The 21,659-nt window shown below is 40.0% G+C and overlaps 1 long non-coding RNA gene across 1 annotated transcript; it reads right to left on the bottom strand.

The window, feature by feature from the left end:
* Nucleotides 1-5,516: 5,516 nt before the first annotated feature.
* LOC145824533 (uncharacterized) lies at nucleotides 5,517-8,023 on the bottom strand. Its single transcript, XR_014366253.1, has 2 exons — nucleotides 7,042-8,023; nucleotides 5,517-6,594 (listed from the first exon to the last, which is right to left on the bottom strand). It is a non-coding gene; the product is annotated as an uncharacterized LOC145824533 (long non-coding RNA).
* Nucleotides 8,024-21,659: the final 13,636 nt, after the last annotated feature.

Below are 21,659 nucleotides of genomic sequence, written 5' to 3'. Positions count from 1 at the left end.
AAATTGCATGCTTGTATGCCATCTTTCATCCCTTTCCATGCTTTGGTAGAGTGACATTTGATGCCTTGGGTTCGGTCCTCGGTATGCGTGCATGTGTGCACGTATTTCGGTCGTCTCATTTTCATCTAATGGCCACTGATGTGAGTGTGGCTGAGGTCCACTCATGTTGGTGTAAGTCCATTATGCATTGTGTATGCCATTTCATAGCATTGCATATGCTAAGTTGTATGTTAGAGCATTGTGTATGTCATGTTGCTTTCGTACATTGTGTATGCCATTTCATAGCATTGCGTATGCTAGGTTGTATGTTAGTTGCATTGTGTATGCCATCTCATTTGCATTGTGTTTGGGATAGGAGTTAGCCCAAGCACGGGAAACGAGGTACGTTTCGTACTCCGAGTGACGGAACGTGTCTCAATTCCCTATCGCCAACACTCCGGATTACCCATGGTGGAGTTTAGGTCTTGTTGTGTTTTCATGTGCATTCATTTCATATTGAGTCGTGCAATTCGACTCCTCGACCATCATGCATCGATATGCGTGATTAGTGGCACGAGGATCGAGGACTACACTCCCTGAAGAGTAGTCATACATACATATGTGAAAATACTCTGCCATGCCCCCTTTCTTGCTCTCTGTTACAGCAAATCAGAAATCAGCGGCCTTCTGGAGCGTTGTGCAATATTCCGAAAACAATTGCAAACAGAGGCGAATCGGGGCATCGCAATGGATTTCCGCGCCAGGCAATTCAAGCATGCATCATTCCACCATTCGGAACAGAGCTGAGGCAGTCCATAGGCTTACACGCTAGTTTATCGCTTTCCTAGTTAATTTGTTAATTAATTAGGGTTTTGTAATATTTAATTATTCATTCCGGGCTGTAATTATTTATTCAGACTGTATTAGTTATTCGGACCCTCCGAGCGAGGGCACAACTGTAATAAGTGTGTGTGCGTGTGATGTATGTCTTCCAACCCCACGTCTTTCTCCCTTTTATTTACCAGCTTATGATGTCTAGATTAGGGCATGTTTCAATTAGCATACAATATGATAGCATGTTTGCATTCATTCATCTGTCTTGCATGCACCGGGCTCGGCGCATCATACTAACTGCATTTGTATTTCAATTCCGAGTTGAATACTTGTTAGTTGTAGCATTCCACATGTCATTTTAGAATAGCCGAGCCTATTGTAGTTGCATTTTGCATGTGTTGCATTAGGCATTTCTGTATAGTTAGGATCATGCATGGATTTCTAACATAGCTTTTGTTTTGGCTTGGAGTACTCGATAAGTGTTTATGCTTTAGCATCCTTGCATGCGCGTGAGTGACTGCCATGATAACATGCTTACCATGATGCTAAGTGCTTATATGATATAACTGTCTCAATGCCTGTGGGTAAAGGTTGGGTTATTTGAATTGGAACAATTTATTAATTGTGAGTTTTAAGCACACTAGATAGTGGTAAAATCATGTTTTCTAAGCCCACCCGAGGGTGGCAAATCCACGTCTTAGCCTACTTGCGGGTAGCACCATCAAACCATTTTCAAATAAACAAACATGAAACGTTTTGTTCCAATTCAGGCGACACAGTCTATACTTGTATGCTGTGCGCATCACATAGTAAATCTAGGCTAATAACCGGAATAAGAACGCATAATGTTTTCAAAACTAGATATCATGGTTAGTAGAGGCCGATCTTTGATCAGGCGAGCAGGGGTGCTCACGAAGTGACCTTCCCCAATCGTACCCAAGTTCCCGAGCCGAGGCAACTTTGGTGATGACGGACACGTGGCCTTAGGCAACAAGTCAGGGTTTCCTAGATTTCCCAAAATAAAATATTTAAGTGGCGACTCTGTATCTGGCAAAGCAGTCCATGTTTGGCACTTCTTTCAAAAAATCTATTTTCAAAAACGATTTGCCGGATTTAGACTCTTTGATGATTCATCGGTCTTGCATTGCACTCTGCGAGATTGGATACAGGACCGTGACATTTGAGTCCTGAACTGTAGTGAGCCCAAATGAACAAAACCGGGGAGGGGGGGCCGGGGGGATTTCCTCCCGGGACGTTCGAGGACGTCTACAGTGCCTTAGATCATATGTCTGGATCCTCTGACCTTTTCTCTGCCTATATGCCCTCTTCAGGTCAGGACAAAGTTAGGCTTGCAGATGGTACTGTTTCTTCCATTTCTGGGAAAGGTTTAGTCCACATCACAACTACCATACCTCTATTTTCTGTTCTCTATGTTCCCAATTTCTTTGTTAACCTGTTATCCTTGAGTCGTATTACCCAGGATTTGAATTGTAGTGTGACTTTTTTTCCCGATCATTGTCTTTTTCAGGACCTTGACACAAGGAGGACGATTGGCAGTGGTAGTGCATCATATGGTCTCTACTTCTTGGATCAACCGGACAAACTTGCTCATTCTTCTACCACGAGTCCTACTACCCAAGATGATTTATGGTTGTGGCATCGGCGTCTTGGGCATCCTTCTTTTTATTTACTTAAGCATTTATTTACATCTGGTTTCGCAAACAATAACGTGTCTGAGTTTCTTTGCGAGTCTTATCAACTTGGAAAACAACATAGAGCTTTTTTTGTTCCCAGTTTTAATATAAGTTTAGTTCCTTTTTCATTAATACATTGTGATGTTTGGGATCCCTCTCGTGTTATGTCTGTGAAAGGTCATCGATGGTTTGTTACATTTATTGATGATTTTTCTCGTACTACTTAGGTGTATCTCATGAAAGACAAGAGTGAAGTTTTCTTTGTGTTCCGCAATTTTCATAAGATGCTTTCTACTCTGTTTGGGGCCACTATCAAAATATTTCGTTCTGATAATGGGAGTGAATATATAGATTCTAGGTTAGGGCAATATTTTTCTACTCATGGCATTATCCATCAGACCTCTTGCACTAATACCCCTCAACAAAATAGGGTGACAGAACGCAAGAATTACCATCTTCTTGACATGGCTCGGTACATGTGTTTTTCTATGAGTGTGCCTCGGTCTTACTGAGGCGACGCTGTCCTCACCGCTGCTCATCTTATTAATCGTCTTCCTACCCAAGTCTTGCAAAAACAAGCTCCTCTTCAAGTGCTCCTAGGTTCCCCGTCCTTGTTTTCTGTTGTGTCTGTTTTGTCCATAATCACTCTCCAATTTGTGGTAAGTTGGACCCTTGTTCTCTTAAATGTGTTTTCCTCGGTTACTCTCATACTCAAAAAGGGTATAATTGTTACCACCCAACTTCTCAGAAGTGGTTTGTGTCCATGGATATCACTTTCTTTGAGTCTCAATCCTATTTCTTGTCCTCTTCAGTGTCACAGTCCTCCCTTCAGAGGGAGCCTTGGTGTGAAGTGATTCTTGTGATTCCTATTGTGGAACCAGTTGTTCTTGCACCATCACCTCCTACGGGACTACAGAACCCAATGTCACTAAGGATAGGGAAGGGCAAGTGTATGTCAGGGACAAAGACAAACAGAAAGTTAATTGGATACAAGTGACCACTTCTACTCCTCCACTACCATCTCCTACTTCTGATAAGAGTCCAGGTAACATTGAATCTCCTGAGTCCATTGATCTTGGTGTTCCTATTGCCAGGAGAAATGATGTAAGATCTTATACTCAACATCCTATCTCCAATTTTGGGTCCTACTCGCATTTGTCATCCTCATGTAGAGCGTTTGTGTCAAATATTTTCTCTGTTAGCATTTCTAATCGTTTTTCAGGATGCTCTTGCTACCTCTGAGTGAAAACTTGCCATGATTGAGGAAATGAAAGCACTTAGGAAAAATGGCACTTGGGAATTGACTGAGTTACTTATAGGAAAATGACCTGAGGGATGCAAATGGGTGTATACTGTGAAACACAAAGCGGATGGTTCCATTGAGCATTACAAGGGTAGACTTGTGGCAAAAGGGTTCATTCAGACATATGGCGTTGACTATCAAGAGACATTTACACCCGTGGCTAAGTGAATTCAATCAGAGTACTTCTCTCCTTAGCAGCTGATCTAGATTGGCCACTTTATCAATTTGATGTCGAGAATGCCTTTCTCCATGGTGACCTCGAAGAAGAGGTATATATGGACATTCTTCCTGGTTTTGAGGATAATCAAATAGAAGGCAAAGTATGCAGGCTTTGAAAGTCATTATATGGTCTCAAACGGTCTCCAAGGGCTTGGTTTGAGAGATTCACTCAGGCTATACTTAAATATGGCTTCAAACAGAGTCAGGCAAATCACACCTTATTTGTGAAGCATTCATCACGTGGTAAGACTACAACACTTATTGTTTATGTAGATAATAGTTCTTACGGGCGATGATAGTGAAGAAATATCTCTGTTGAAGAAATATTTATCTTGTGAGTTTGAAATCAAAGACTTGAGAAGCTTGAAGTATTTTTTGGGAATTAAAGTTCCTTGCTCCAAGGATGGGATATTTATCTCACAGAGAAAGTATGTGCTTGACCTATTGAAGGAAACTGGGATGCTTGGCTGCGAGGCCTATGACACTCCACTGGAACCTAATCAGAAATTGGGGGATGATGAAGGAGGAGAAGTTGTTGATAGGGGGAGCTATCAGCGATTAGTGAGTAAGCTCATTTACCTATCTCACTCATATTCTGATATTGCTGTTATTGTCAGTGTAGTTACCTAGTTTATGCATGTTCCTCATCAGATTCACTTCGAGGCTATCATGAGAATTTGGAAGTGCTTGAAATCTGCTCTTGGTAAGGGTCTTCATTTTTCAAAGTATAATCATCTTCGTGTGGAAGCCTACATAGATGCTGACTTGGCTGGATCAGTAACTGATAGGAGATCGACTTCAGGGTATTGCACCTTTGTTGGAGGCAACCTCGTTACTTGGAGGAGTAAGAAATAAAATATGGTTGTCCGATCAAGTGCAGAAGCTGAGTTTAGAGCTATGGCACAGGGGGTGTGTGAGCTCTTATGGATCAAGTTATTGTTGAGTGATCTATGTATTGATTAGACGGACTCCATGCGGTTATACTGTGATAATAAGGCTACTATCAACATTGCTCACGATCCGGTTCAACATGACAGGACCAAGCATATTGAGATTGATCGCCACTTCATTAAAGAGAAACTCACTAGTGGCACTACATGTACACCCTTTGTGCAGTCTGGTGAACAACTTGCTGACATCCTCACCAAAGCAATTGGGAATAAGCCATTTCATGATATCTTAGGCAAGTTGGGCATGAGAGATATTTTCGTATCAACTTGAGGGGGAGTGTTAGCATAATATATTTTTATTTGGGTTATTATTTTATAATTATTCTATGCCTTAGGGCTCCATTGTAATTATTAATCTTCATTAATATAAATAGGGGATGATATCCTAATCATTCCCTAATCTTGAATTCTCTAAAATTAACATATATATGCATCCTTGTAGCTCTCTAAAGCATAATAATTTTTCAAGTCTTAGAGAGAGTAAAGGGGTTCACGTATTTTACCCCACACAGTAGAAAATCGTAAGGTACAACCAAATTTGGAATTTATCAACTACAATCTTCTATTCAAGATTTAAACGATATCAAACCCGACAGATCACGAAAGTATAAACCCTAATTCCGCGTTGTAGGGTTTTATAGATCACTGTAATTTTTTTGGAAAGGCTCAAATGTGGCTACTCCAAATGTGGCTGTTCTTCATGCTTCCAAGGGCAATCAGAATAAGCTTCATTTCTTTGGAAAGTCATTCGGCAGTGCTAACAGATGCTAGTTCTGTCAAAAACATTGGGGCCATGAAGTATATTACCCCGGAAACTAGATTTATCACCAAGTATACTCCCATTTGGCAACCATACAACATTGTCCGAAAATTGCGGCTTGTGGTCATATGGGAATGGATGACTCATTTGTTGTCGACTGTATTCCTTAGACATTATATCCAAACCTTTTTTTGAGAACTCCCCACAAGGAGAATAGAATCGAGCTGAAGAAGGTGAACTTGGGAACTCTGCCACTGGCCTTGGATCGTGGTTCCCAGGATGCCTAGGGAAGTAATATGCAGGACTCCATGGAGCCTCCAATTGCTGGTGCTGCCCTGAACCCATATGAGGTATTGTGAGGTGACACAAGTTAAACTGTGGAATAGGTAACTCATAATTCCTCTGGTTATGGAGGCTACCCTCAAGGCTTATCTGGTTAATGTACTGCTCTGCAACATGGATATCATCAACCGTACCTGTTACTATTGATTCACAAGCCTGCTGTTGCCTAAATTCAGGTAATTCATGAAGGCTGTTCAAAGCATTAACATATCTCCTCTTAGTATCCCTTTCATCCCTATCCACAAAATGCGAAGAACCATCCTAATCAGGAAGCCAAAACAAAAAAATCTTGAGTCTAGTGAAGCCATCTCCCCAACCCAATTTATCTTACTCCATCATGTTGGTTACATCATCATCATTCACAACTGACACGAGTGCATCAAGATCCTCGTCAGGCTGCTGATATTTTAACATTGTTGCCCCTTCATAAAGCTCTCTCATTTTCACCATCATCTCTTCATAAGTAATATATCGGGCACACTCACAATTTGCGTCTCGCCACCCACATAACACCTATGTTACATGGACTCGGGTACGAATGTCGGGTGCGGGTGTGTATCCAAGCGTCAGACATTCATAAATTTAAATCTTAGGATCTTGGGGTACGTATCCAAAATTGGATATGGGTACGGGGATACGTCATATGCACATATATATTGCATATTATATAATATTCTCGGATGAGATGATTTAAATTATGTAGAAATATATTAGAAATTAAATATGATTTAGAAAAAAATATAAAATTTCTATATCTAATTCATGTGGGAGCATGAAAATATTGCTTTACTAACAAATGTGAGTTTCTTTTTCTTCATGTATTGTCACAAATTAAATTATCTGAGTGTCTAAATTGGGTACGAGCGTCGGACACATATCCCACACCCTTATCCATGTCATATCCGGTGGACACGGGTACTGTGGGGGAAATAGAAGAGTCCATGTAACACAGCATAACACAACTTCCCATCTTGGGAGGCGTGGCCAAATACTACCCGAAAAAACTACATAAAAATTTTACGCGTAGGTTTTCATCAGTAGAACTCGAGAGAGAACCCAGGGTTGTGGTAGGACTATCCATCACATACGCTTCCTGATGGTGTTGCTGATCAATATGGGTTTCGAATTGCAATAATGATTGTCTCAAGCATGCAGCTTCTATACAACACACGAATATCACTCACACCCAATTGCCTAAATTTTTCATTACCCCAACCACATGTGCCAAAACCACTCTCTCAGCTAATACATACCCAATAATTATTGATTGATTCTCCACAAATATTTCCCAAAAGCTTATCATTTACAAACAGCAATCATCAACACCCTATTACCTCCTCGGAATTCAATAGATTTAAACAAAACAATACAACAAAATTTTGGCTCCACCCCTCGAAACCCTAATTCCTCAATCCAAATTCAAATTCCAATAGCGAAATAAACCACTTATACACTGAATTAGGTATAGAAGAAAAATGCTACCTGAAAATGGCGATTTTGAGATTCACGAAACCCTAGCCAACGAAGACAGCCTCAAATTCACAAAACCCTAACCAATCAAAAATTAGCCACAAAAGAGAATCTTCTTTCTCTTCCTCACCTTTTTGAAAATTTTGTGCATTCTGGGAATAGACGAAGAAGATCTATGTAGAACAGCTCATGATAGATATATATGTAAGATATATATGTAGAGAGAGAGAGAGAGAGAGAGAGAGAGTGTGTGAGGGATTGGGGAGCCCTGTGATGAAAAAATGAGAAATCCTTTGGAGAAGATGATGACGAAGCACCGCCATCGTTCGTTGGTTCATTCCATTGCCAGGTAAGGGCACACGTAGCATCACATCGTTTCACCGAGCCAGAGCATCTATTTATCACAATAGGATATACTCATCACGTGCATTTTCATAACGTGTGAACCACAAAGAGAAAATATCATTATACCTCCTAAATTATTCCTCAAAAATTAATTCAATCTATGTTTGGTTAGTAATATTAATTTTATACTTGAACTATTTGATTTTGACCTCATTTAGAAAGTTGGCTATTTTAGTAAGTCATTTTAATTTTTATCTATTTTAATAGGCTAAAATTTTTGTATTTGATATGATAATTGGATTTTTTTATAGTTGAATGTGATATTTGTGAGAAAAAAAATAAAATAATTATGGATTTGATGTGACATTTTGTCTTATTAACTATTATAGTCTATTTTGTCTATTTATGAATTTTAGCTAAAAAATAACCCAAAATCCACTGGCCAAACAGGGCCTTTATATCAATTGTCTTTTATAATTATACAAAAATTGTTGACATGACACTTAAATTTCATTAATTTTATATTTGAACTAATTGATTTTATGTCAATTGTCTTTTATAATTAAACATAAGTTGTTGACATGATACTTAAATTTCATTTTATCTTCAAATTACGGATGTCTTGGAATTTATGGTTTTATAAGTTTATTTTGGGCCAATTTTGAGCCCAAATTTGAGTGGATCTCACACGTTTTTTGGGGTGGGTCCAAAGTGGTGATGTGTTTCTTGATGCATGGCAAGTCACACCGTGAAGACGGTTCATCAAAACCATTTATGAGTGAATGGGAAGTTGACGTCGTTTTTGAGTTCGTGGAATGGACAATTAAAGAGTAAAATAAGGGGTTTTTTTTTGAAATAGTTGTCCCACATTAAAACTTTAAGAGAACTTGTGTGTGTATATAAGCTCTAGGTGGACGAACTTGAATTGGGCCCCAAGGGGCACCCCAAGTTTGTGAAAAGGAGTTATAGATAAAGTGGGCTTCGGCTCAAACCACCACATGCGTGCACCGTCGCCAGCCGAGTTGTAGGTATCCTAACATTAATTTTTTGGACAAAATTTATTTGAATTTTTTTTCAAAATTTCTTCCGGGAAAATTATTTTTCTAAATGAAATTAATTTAAAATTTGCGCCAAATTTGAATTCAATTTGCTGTCCAAAAGGTGCCTCCTCCAGTCCGAAATTCCCTTCCATTTTCCAACAGATTAAATTGTTCTAAACAGGTTTAAAACTACCCAGCAGATTTGGACAGATTCAAACTGATTTTCCAACATATCTGTTCAATTTGAATTGCACCTGTTCAAATTGAAATCTTTTCTGTTCAACCCTTCCAAAGGGACACCACTTTGCTTATAAAGAAGACCCTCTTCTAGCAATTTTTTTATTCCGAAAATTCTCTACTTGTCTTCTTTGTGCTCTCTTACATAGATATATTCTTCATACTAGTTTTAGAGAAATTTTGAGAGTGTAGATCACAGGTTTTGGTTCGCCGTACAAATTGTTTGGAGTGCTACTACAATCTGTGTAGATCATTGTATCTTGGGAGATAGATGCAATTTATACGTAAGCACCGGAAAGGGGCAAATATGTCTTAAGGATAGAGTGCCATACACTTGACTTGATCATTTTTATTGTTAAGTTGTTTCAGTAAATAAATTTTGTAAGTAATTTATTTTTTGTTTATTTGATTTGTTTCAATTTATTTAGTTTACACAGAAGATTGTTCCAACAATCCTATGACAGATTCGAATTATTCTGTTTATACATAATTTTTCGTTTGTTTCCTTCTTTCTTCTTGTTACAGAAATTATTTTCTATGTCTATACAAAATAATATTCTGGTTGAAAAATACAAATAGTAGTTATCTACTATTTGACAAATAGTAGTAATATACTGTTTATTTTCTTTGACAACTAGTAGTAATATACTTGTTGTCATTAACAATTTCAGAATATTCATTTGTGAAATTGGTCAGAAATTAATTTTGGATTTCATAAATAATTTCAGAGTTTTCATTAATTAAAATTTTGTTTTCAGTTTTTTAATTTCTAAAGTGTTACAGAAATATTTTTCTGTATAGAATTAATTTGTTTAAATAAATTTTATTTTCGAATTAATTAGAAATAAAGTTACAATTCTTGTTTCTTTTATTTTTATAGAATTAAATTATATGTTTATGGTTTAATTTTATGTGTAGTACAAAAATTCTAATTATAATTTTGTTTTATAATTTAGAATTCATAGCTATTGAAACTAATGCTCAAACTAATACTGGTATGGTGACTGCGATTGCTGCAACCCTTCCTCCTGTTGTGATTGTGCCAGTCAATCACAATGAAAAGCTAGAGAAGTTCTTAGGAACTGATTTTAAAGATGGAAGCAGAAAATGTTGTTTTATCTTATTACTCTAAACCTGACGCGTTTCCTCCGTGAGAATGCTCCTACTCTGAACAAGGATGAAATCGACCGACAAGTGATTGCTACGGTCGATGCCTAGAAACATGGTAATTTCCTTTGCCGAGACTACATCTTGAACGGACTTGATAGCATATTATACAACGTCTACAACCCTATCAAGACTGTAAAGGAACTTTGGGAGTCTTTGGAGAAAAAGTACAAAACAAAAGATGTTGGCTCGAAGAAATTTGTAGTAGGCAAATTTCTGGACTTTGTGATGGTTGATTCTAAGACTATGATCAGCCAAGTTCAAGATCTCCAACTCATTCTGCATGACATTCATGCAGAAGGCATGTCTCTCAATGAATCCTTCCAAGTTGCTGCCTTAATTGAAAAATTACCGTAAGGCTGGAAGGAATTCAACAACTACCTTAAAAACAAGCGCAAAGAAATGACTTTAGAGGAATTTATTGTGCATTTGAGGATTGAGGAGGACAACCTCAGTTCTGAGAAGTGGGTTGGTAAGCATCTAATGGAGTCTAAGGCAAATGTGGTGGAACCCGCTCCAAAAGCAAAGAAACGAAAGTATTTTGAAGAAAGTTCCGCACAATGCTCTACAGAAAAGGAAACAAAGTAGTACAAGTTCAATAGAAAATATTACATCTGTGACAAAGAGGGACATTGGGCCAAAGATTTTCGTAGCACGCGCAAACGCAAATGAAAATCAAGCAAGAAGACTGTTCAAGCCAATATGACCGAAGTTGACAAAATTTCCAATGGTGTAGATGACATTAATCTTTTTGCAGTTGTTTCATAGGCAAACCTTGTCAGAAATCTTAAAGAATGGTGGGTGGACACTAGTGCTACTCGCCACATCTGTGCTGACAAAAAGATGTTCACATCTTATTCTGTGGTGGACAATGGTGAACAACTTTTCATGGGCAACTCCTCAACTTCTAAAGTTGGAGGATAAGGAAAGATTATTCTAAAGATGACATCTGAAAAGGAACTCACTCTCAACAATGTGCTGCATGTACTGGACATTCGCAAGAATCTTGTTTCTAAATCTCTGTTGAGTAAAAATGAGTTTAGGCTAGTTTTTGAAAGTGATAAGTTTGTACTTACTAAAAACGGGATATATGTGGGAAAATGTTACATGTCTGATGGCCTTTTCAAAATAAATGTAATGACTGTTGTACCCTCTATTGTTAATAAAAATACATCTTCTTCTTACTTACTTGAGTCTTCAAATTTGTAACATGGTAGACTAGGACATGTTGATTATGGATCTTTGCGTACATTAATTAATATGGAATGTTTTCCTAAATTCAAAATTGATCCAAATCATAAATGTAAAATTTGTGTTGAGACAAAATTGACCAAAACTCATTTTCATTCAATTGAAAGAAGTACGGAACCACTTGAATTAATTCATAGTGACATTTGTGATTTTAAATCAATTCAAACTAGAGGTGGAAAAAATATTTTATCACTTTCATGGATGACTATACTAGATATAGTTATGTTTATTTAATTCGAACCAATGATGAAGCTTTGGAAACTTTCTTTCAATATAAGAATGAAGTTAAAAATCAACTTGGTAAGAAAATTAAAAAAACTAAAAAGTGATAGAGGTGGTGAATATAAATCACCTTTTGGTGAGTTTTGTAAAGAACGTGGAATAATTCATCAAACCACCGCTCCTTACTCACCTTAGCAAAATGGAATTGCTTAAAAGAAATATAGGACTTTAAAAGAAATAATGAATGCCATGTTAATAAGTTCTGGATTACTTTAGAACTTGTGGGGGAAAACAATACTTTCTGCTAATTATATTTTCAATAAAGTACCCTGAAAGAAAGTGAATCAAACACCTTATGAAATGTGGCATAAAAGAGTACCATCCTACAAATACTTAAAAGTGTGGGGGTGTTTGGCTAAAGTGGCTATTCCTAGTCCTAAAAAGACTAAGATAGGTCCTAAAACGGTTGATTGCATATTTATTGGTTATGCCATAAATAGTAGTGCATATCGATTTTTGATTCATAAGTCAGAACATTCCGAAACGCATGTAAATACTATTATAGAATCTCAGAATGTATCACTAGTATTAATAAAAGATCTTATGATGCTATTATTAGTCATAATCAAGAAAAGATCAAGAACAAGGGAAAAAGTTAGATCAAAATGAGGAAGAGGAACCCAGGCGTAGTAAACATTGCTAGAACCTCAAAATCTTTTGGCCCAACTTTTCTAACATTTTTGTTAGAAAATGAGCCTTTAACTTTTAAAGAAGCTATGTCTAGTCCTAAGGCTCCTTTATGGAAAGAGGCTGCAAATAGTGAAGTTGAATCCATCTTGCAAAATCACACTTGGGAATTGGTAGATCTGCCACCAAGTTGTAAATCTCTTAGGTACAAGTGGATTTTCAAGAGAAAATGAAAGCGAATGGATCAATAGACAAATACAAGGCAAGACTTGTAGTCAAAGGATATAGACAAAAAGAAAAAGAAGGTCTTAATTACTTTTACACATACTCTCCAGTTACTAGGATAACATTCATTAGAATGTTAATTGCCATTGCATTTTTGACCAATCTAGAAATTCATCACATGGATGTGAAAACCGCTTTCTTAAATGGTGAGTTAGATGAAGAAATTTACATGGAACAACCAGAAAGATTTTCTATTATAGGAAAAGAAAAGAAAGTGTGTAAATTGGTTAAATCATTATATGGTTTAAAACAAGCGTCAAAGCAATGGCATGAAAAATTTGACAAGGCAATGATGTCAAATGGATTCAAAATTAATTAATGTGACAAATGTGTTTATATTAAAAACAAAAACAAAGGTTATGTTATAGTATGTCTTTATGAGGATGATAGGCTATCATTGTAACGCCCTCAAAATAATACATAAAACTCATTACTTTAAACATGCATTGATATAAAAGAAACCAATCATTTCTATTCATCAGAGTAATTCTTACACTGTATCAAATGTTAACAACAAAAGCAAATGCCCTATGGGTTTACAGCTTTCCAAGTTAACACTTGGTTACAAAAAGAAGAGTACTAACTCAATACATATTAAGTCCTTGGCTTGAATTTACATGTAATACATCAAAATAAACAAAAGAGTCTTCAACTCTCATCATCATCCAAGCTATGTCCTTGGAGGTGGCATACTACCTGTACCTGAAAATAATGTCCCATAAAGGGTGAGCCAACGCCTAGTAGAGATATGCTAAACACAGTATGAGCAATAACTAAGACATTAGCAATTGATAAATGTTCAATTTCTATAAATCAATTCATAATCCATTTCATTTCATTTCAGTTTCCATTTCTTATCAATTTCACAATTGACATCAACGGCTCAGAACCTGGCCAACCACTTATATGAGACAATGACTCATATTAAACATTTCCCATTTTTACAATAGATAAACATACTAGTTGTATCAACACCTCAATAGATAAGCATACAAGCTGTATCCACATTTCAATAGATATGCATATTAGCTATATCAACACTTCCAATGATAAGCATATGAGCTGTATCAACACTTCCAAAGATAAGCATATGAGCTATATCAACACATTATCTGACAAGCATATGAGCTGTATCAGTGGAGTCCATCCCCTATCTCCTCCCAAACAACATCTGGTTTAGAAGTCCATCCCCTATCTTCCTCTAAACCGTGGAGTACATCCCCTATCTCCTCCCACACACACAGCGTATATACACAAAGGTCATATACACAATCAATCAATACATAAAGTTAATGTATTCTATCAACCGTCATACTCTATGACACATCCAATTGATTAGTTTTAGTTTGCCTAATCATCATACATTGTCTACAACAATCAAAACTACCCTCCACCGGTAGCCCAAGCAATTATTTCTAAACAAATAATAAAAGCTCCAACAGATAAAATATCAATATTTTCAAAAGTGAGCGATTAACAAATCTAACTCCACTATTTAACCATATAATGAAGCAATTTCATTATTTCCAACTCAATTCCATATAACCACCATTTTCTCAAATTAATCATACCAATTAATTTATACAACCAATTAGGGTTTTCTACCCTATTTCCCAATATTGACCCAATGGTCTAAATATCAACAACCAACATCAATAACACCCTTTTGAAACCCAAAATACATATTATGAGCCCAAAATCACAAAACCTTCTTTAACACATTTTGAAACCCTAAGTCCCAAAATCAACCATTTAAACAATAAGCTCAAAATCTAGGTTAAAACTCATAAGAATGAGTAGGAATCCCTACCTCAAAAGTTGACACCCAACGAAGAAAATGATAAAAACGAAGTTGCTCCAAATCGCAAGTTCCTCGGATCAAAAGATAGCCCTCGACGATCAATAACTTTTTTGTAAAGGCCAAAGGTGAAGAAACAACTCCAACTAGATCAATACCTAGAGAGAAGGCAAGGTTCTAGAGAGAGAAGCTCTCAAATGGCGTTTTGGAAAAGTAAGAGAGAGAGTGTGAATGTAAAAAGTGATTTTAAAATGCCCAGCTGCCAACTAATATACGACATTCCCGCTCGAGCGGAGAACACAACGCTCGAGCGTCAAGAACAAAAAACTAGGTCCGCTCGAGCTCAATAAGGCCCGCTCGAGCGCCAAGACACAAGAATAAAGGACATCCGCTCGAGCACGAAAACCAGTCCGCTCGAGCGTAGATTTCCCCCTCCCAGAACTTACACCAAAAAGTACTACCCGCTCGAGTGCCAGAATACCCGCTTGAGTGCCACCGCTCGAGCGTAAAGAAACCCGCTCGAGCATAAAAATCACACCTGCAGAAGTTTTGCAGGGACACGAAAAACTGGGAGCGTGCAATCTCCGCTCGAGCACAAGAAGACCCGCTCGAGCGGACCTCCTAAAAACTGGGCAACAAAGAATTGAAACTAAAGCCTAACCAACCTGTAACAACTCTGCCCAACACATCCTAAAACCCGAACAAATGGAATTAAAGGATGACAACAAGGTATACCACCACCAACATCACGGAACCGAGTCCGGAACACAACAGAACAGTAAAGGGACAACCGGGATCACTATAACCTCCCCCCCTTAAAGAATTTCATCCCTGAAATTAAATACAAGTTTTTCAAAAACAAGATTTTCTCAATTCTCAACAATATTACAACATAATATTAAACAACCCGACCTATTACCGGTCAATCCCATCTCTTTTCAAGAGGCATAACACATTACTCATAGCAACCTGCATTATCAACATGCATTTTTTGAAATTTACCAATTTTAACTCATTTTCCACAATTCCATAATACATGCAACATTATCATCATGCTTGCATTTCCACAATATACTTAACATACGCAATGTTAAAACAAACTTCCATTAACCAAAACATTCACAATGTTTTACAACTTAAGACACATACAATGTTCTTAAAGTTCGACGATACTACAAAAATTACCAATACATGGTTACACATCAACAAACAAGTCCGGATATTTCTTGCGGACTTCCAACTCACGTTCCCAAGTGGCTTCCTCCACTCCGTAATGTTTCCACAAAACCTTCACCAAAGGAATGGTCTTGCCACGCAGGACTTGATCCCGCCTATCCAAGACCCGAACCGGTCTCTCCTCATACGAGGCATCCTCATCTACCTCCAAGTCGGTCCAATCTAACACATGGGATAGATCCGGCTCATACTTCCGAAGCATACTCACATGAAACACGTCATGCACTCCGGACAACTGTGGCGGTAAAGCTAAACGATAAGCAACCTCGCCAATCCTCTCAAGGATCTCAAAGGCACCAATAAACCGAGGGGATAACTTCCCACTCTTCCCAAACCTCATCAAACCTTGCCTAGGTGATATTTTCAAGAAGACATGATCACCTACCTCAAACGCCAAAGGCCTCCTCCTACGGTCGACATAACTCTTTTGGCGACTCTGGGCTGTAACAAGCCTCCTACGGATAAGCTCAACTTTCTCCGTCGTCTCCCTAACCAACTCCGGACCCAACAAAGGTGCATCACCCACCTCGGCCTAACACACTGGAGACCTACACGGTCAGCCATACAAGGCCTCAAACGGTGCCATACCGATGCTAGACTGAAAACTGTTGTTGTAGGCAAACTCCACCAAGGGCAAGTGCCTCTCCCACGTCCCACTAAAGTCAAGGACACAACCTCAAAGCATATCCTCAAGGATCTGAATAGTACGCTCGGACTGCCCGTCAGTCTGAGGATGATAAGCCGTACTAAATATCAACCTAGTGCCCAAGGCACTCTGAAAACTCTGCCACAACCTAGCAGTAAAACGAGGATCTCTAGTTGAGACGATCGTCACTGGGACCCCGTGCAATCTCACTATGTCCCGAACATACAAGTCGGCGAGATGATCTACCGAATCTCTCACGCGCATAGGAATGAAGTGCGCCGACTTAGTCAACCGGTCTACAACCACCCAACTGACATCACTACCCCGCTGAGTCCTCGGAAGACCTACAACGAAGTCCATAGTGACATGCTCCCACTTCCACTCGGCAATAGGCAAGGGTTGCAACAAACCTGCTGGCCTCTGATGCTCGGCCTTCACTTGCTGGCAAGTAAGGCACTTAGACACGAAAACAACCACATCTCTCTTCATACCCCGCCACCAAAACTAGCGACCCAAATCCCGATACATCTTAGTGCCTCCCGAATGCACCGCAGGACGTGAATGATGGAACTCTCGAAGTACTTCCTCTCGGCAAGACTCCGGCACAAACAAACGGTCTCGGTATCTCACACTCAGGTTGGGATACACCGTCAAACCCTTCTCAACCTTCCCATTTGAGATCTTCTCTCGGAGGGATTCTACCTCAAGGTCACCTCTCTGTGCCTCTAATACTCGGGTCACAAGTGTAGGCTGTGCAACAACAGAAAATAAGGCCGCAATCTCCACAGATTCGCCCAGTAGCAAATCGAACTCGCCAAGTGCACCCAACATCTCCCATTCCCGGATGGCTATACAAGCTACATCACTAATGGATTTCCTACTAAGGGCATCGGCCACCACATTGGCCTTTCCTGGGTGATAGTTCAACTCAAAATCATAGTCCTCAATGAACTCCATCCATCTCCTCTGCCTCAAATTCAAGTCCCTCTGTGTAAACAGGTACTTTAAACTCTTGTGGTCCGAGAACACCTCGAACCTCTCACCATAAAGGTAGTGCCTCCAAATCTTCAAGGCAAAGATCACTGCTGCTAACTCTAGATCGTGTGTAGGGTAATTCTTCTTGTGTATTTTCAACTGACGTGAGCCATAAGCTACCACTTTCCCCTCTTGCATCAACACACAACCCAAACCCTCTCGTGAGGCATCACAATAAACCGCATAACCCAACCCTCTCTCCGGAATAATCAAAACCGGAGCAGTGGTCAGTCTAACCTTCAAGTCCTGGAACGACTTTTCGCAAGTCTCACTCCACACAAGCTTGACCCCTTTTCGCGTCAATCTAGTCAATGGCGAAGCTAGCCTGGAGAAATCATTTACAAACCGACGGTAATACCCAGCTAATCCCAGAAAACTGCGGATCTCAAACACACTCTTAGGCTGTGCCCAATCTTACACTGCCTCTACCTTGGATGTATCAACAGACACCCCTTCCCTAGATACCACATGGCCTAAGAATTTGACCTCTCCTAGCCAGAACTCACACTTCCCAAACTTAGCATACAGCCTATGGGCTCTAAGCAACTCAAGTACCACTCTCAAGTGTTCCCCGTGCTCTTCCTCAGAAGGCGAATAGATAAGAATGTCGTCCACGAAAACGACTACAAAACGGTCTAAGAATTCCCGGAAGATCCGGTTCATCAAGTCCATAAAGACTGCCGGTGCATTGGTGAGCCCAAACGGCATCACCAGAAACTCATAGTGGCCATACCGCGTACGGAATGCCGTCTTCGGAATATCCTCCTCCCTGACCCTCAACTGGTGGTAACCCGATCTCAAGTCTATCTTAGAGAAATAACGGGAACCCTTCAACTGGTCAAACAGATCATCAATACGGGGCATAGGGTACTTATTCTTGACCGTAGCCTGATTCAACTTCCAATAGTCTATACACAATCTCAAGGCACCATCTTTCTTTTTAGCAAAGAGGGCCGGTGCTCCCCACGGCGAAACACTAGGGTGAACAAAACCCTTATCTAGCAATTCCTGGAGTTGAACCTTCAACTCACTCAACTCGGCTGGGGCAAAATGATACGGTGCCATAGAAATCGGCGCTGTACCGGGCACTAAATCAATAGAGAACTCTATCTCTCGGTGAGGTGGCAAACTAACGAGATCCTCGGGAAAAACATCCGAATACTCACAAACCACCCTCGGCAATACAATCTGGGTCTCATCGCACTCACCACTCATAAAGCTAGCAAGTAGACCACTAAGCTTGTTCCGCCCTCGCGGATCATACATCGGTGGCAACACACTACCAACCTGATCTCCCAAGAAATGGAAACACTCCCCGCTCAAGGTACAAACCGTGACCCTCTGGCGGTAGCAATCAATAACATCCCGGTATGACGATAGCCAGTCCATACCCAAAACAACATCAAAACCCTTCATGGGCATGACAACAAAAGGAAAAGGAAGCCTATGGTCGGCGACCTCTATATCACAATCTCTAACACCTTGTTTCAAGATCAACTCACCACCAACAGGCGATACCACACATATAGGAGATGCTAACTGTGCCAACTCCAATTCCAAAACAGATGCGAATGCAGCAGACACAAAAGAATGAGATGCACCTGTATCAATCTATACATTAGCAACCGAGTTACAAAACAAGAAGGTACCTCTCACAACTGATGGAGCCGGTACTAGATCCTGCGCGGTAACAACATACACACGCCCTGTAGGTCCCTGATCTACCTACTCATCTCTAGGAGCAAAAGACTGCTGCATTGACTGGGATGACGAAGCTCCCGGATTGGCCCTCGTGGCCTGCACAGACTGAGCTGGCTGATAACTCTGCGTCTGCCTAGAACCAGACGCCCCCGAAGTAGCACTCAACTGTGGGCAAAACCTCTTCAGGTGCCCAGGTTGACCACACTGATAGCAAGACAAAGGTTGGCCCCTACCCTGACTCTGGCCCTGAGGTCTAGCTGAAGAAGAGGTAGCTCGCTAACCCTCTCCCTTCTGCGGGAAAACCAAAGACTTGTGACCCAGTTGGCCACACGCAAAACAAGTCAAGCCTCTCTGAATACCTCTCCCAGAGCCCGCACTCGGCACTGGAAAGGTCGATCTAGCCAAACCACCCTGAGACTGCTGAGGGTTAGAACCCCTCTGTCTCCTGCCGTCATCCTGACCATCTTGGCTCCTCCTGGAGCCTCTCTGCCCCTCATCTTCCTCTTGCATCATAATCTCCATATGAGCAGCAGCATCAACCAAACGTCTGCACTCTCGGATAAAGGACCCTCCAACCCTCAACTTGAGTCGACGCCTCAACTTCCGCTCAAACTCAAAGCAACGGCGTTCCTCGGACGCCACTAGTTTAGGTGCAAACCTGGACATACTAGTAAAAGTAGCCTCAAACTCGGCCACTGACAAGCCCTGCTGTCTAAGCTGGCAAAACTGCTCCCTCAGCTTCTCCCTAGCAGCTGTAGATAAAAACTTCTCCTGGAAAGCATTCACAAACGCCTCCCATGCACCACCAACACTGCCCTTCTCGTACTTCCACCATTGACTCGCATCTCCCTTCAGCTAGAAGGATGCCAAGGTCATCTTTAAAGCCCCGTCCTCGATGCCAAGCATCTCGAACGTCTTCTCCATCTGTTTCAACCACTCGCCAGCCTTAAGTGGCTCCTTCGGGTCCCCAACAAACTCGTCCGGATTGGACCAGAAGAATTCCCTCTTCAAGAAGGAAGGCCCTGCCTCAACAACCTGGGGTTGAACTGGAGCCTGAACTGGATTCTCAGCTCGGAAAATACCCACAGACTCCCTCAAAGCATCGGCTATCCCTCGGGCTAAAGCACCCATAGCCTCCTGACCTGCTGGCTCGGCCATATTGGCCTGGCCAACCCTCTCCTGCTGTGCCGGAATATCATCCGGTAAAGGCATCTCCTGCCTGCCACGTTTGCCTCGTCTACCACATCCTCGTCCTGACATCCTAATAAAGGTAACAAAGAACGTTAGCACATTCATAATTGTGCCAAAACTAAACACTCGCGTCCTAATGCATGGACAACTGTAATTCACTCCACGTAAGCACATAAACACATAAGCACTTACGAATTTCGTTCCCGGATAATGATAGTTCCGAGGCGTTACTAGAGTTCCGGTTAGAAACAGCATTGATCAAGTGCTTTTCCAACAAGACCCCCAAAACCCAAGGATCCAATCAACATCCTAGAAACTAAATCCCATACCTACATAGTCACATAAGCATGTTATCAATTAAACACATAGCGTATGACACTACATCTAAGTCTCTATCAAGCGAGACAAACCCATTGTGATCCTAATCACTTCCCACGTACCCAAAGTATTCGGACCCGCTACGCTCTGATACCAAGTTGTAACGCCCTCAAAATAATACATAAAACTCATTACTTTAAACATGCATTGATATAAAAGAAACCAACCATTTCTATTCATCAGAGTAATTCTTACACTATATCACATGTTAACAACAAAAGCAAATGCCCTATGGGCTTACAGCTTTCCAAGTTAACACTTGGTTACAAAAAGAAGAGTACTAACTCAATACATATTAAGCCCTTGGCTTGAATTTACATGTAATACATCAAAATAAACAAAAGAGTCTTCAACTCTCATCATCATCCAAGCTATGTCCTTGGAGGTGGCATACTACCTGTACCTGAAAATAATGTCCCATAAAGGGTGAGCCAACGCCCAGTAGAGATATGCTAAACACAGTATGAGCAATAACTAAGACATTAGCAATTGATAAATGTTCAATTTCCATAAATCAATTCATAATCCATTTCCGTTTCATTTCAGTTTCCATTTCTTATCAATTTCACAATTGACATCAACAGCTCAGAACCTGGCTAACCACTTATATGAGACAATGACTCATATTAAAAATTTCCCATTTTTACAATAGATAAACATACTAGTTGTATCAACACCTCAACAGATAAGCATACAAGTTGTATCCACATTTCAATAGATATGCATATTAGCTATATCAACACTTCCAATGATAAGCATATGAGCTGTATCAACACTTTCAAAGATAAGCATATGAGCTATAACAACACATTATCTGACAAGCATATGAGCTGTATCAGTGGAGTCCATCCCCTATCTCCTCCAAACAACATCTGGTTTAGAAGTCCAT

The sequence above is a fragment of the Camellia sinensis genome, chromosome 4, assembly GCF_055761805.1.
Source record: "Camellia sinensis isolate YWXY chromosome 4, ASM5576180v1, whole genome shotgun sequence".
NCBI classification, from domain to species: Eukaryota; Viridiplantae; Streptophyta; class Magnoliopsida; order Ericales; family Theaceae; genus Camellia; species Camellia sinensis.
The sequence above is the reverse complement of the archived record's forward strand: the minus strand, read 5'-3'. Positions and strand labels throughout refer to the sequence as shown.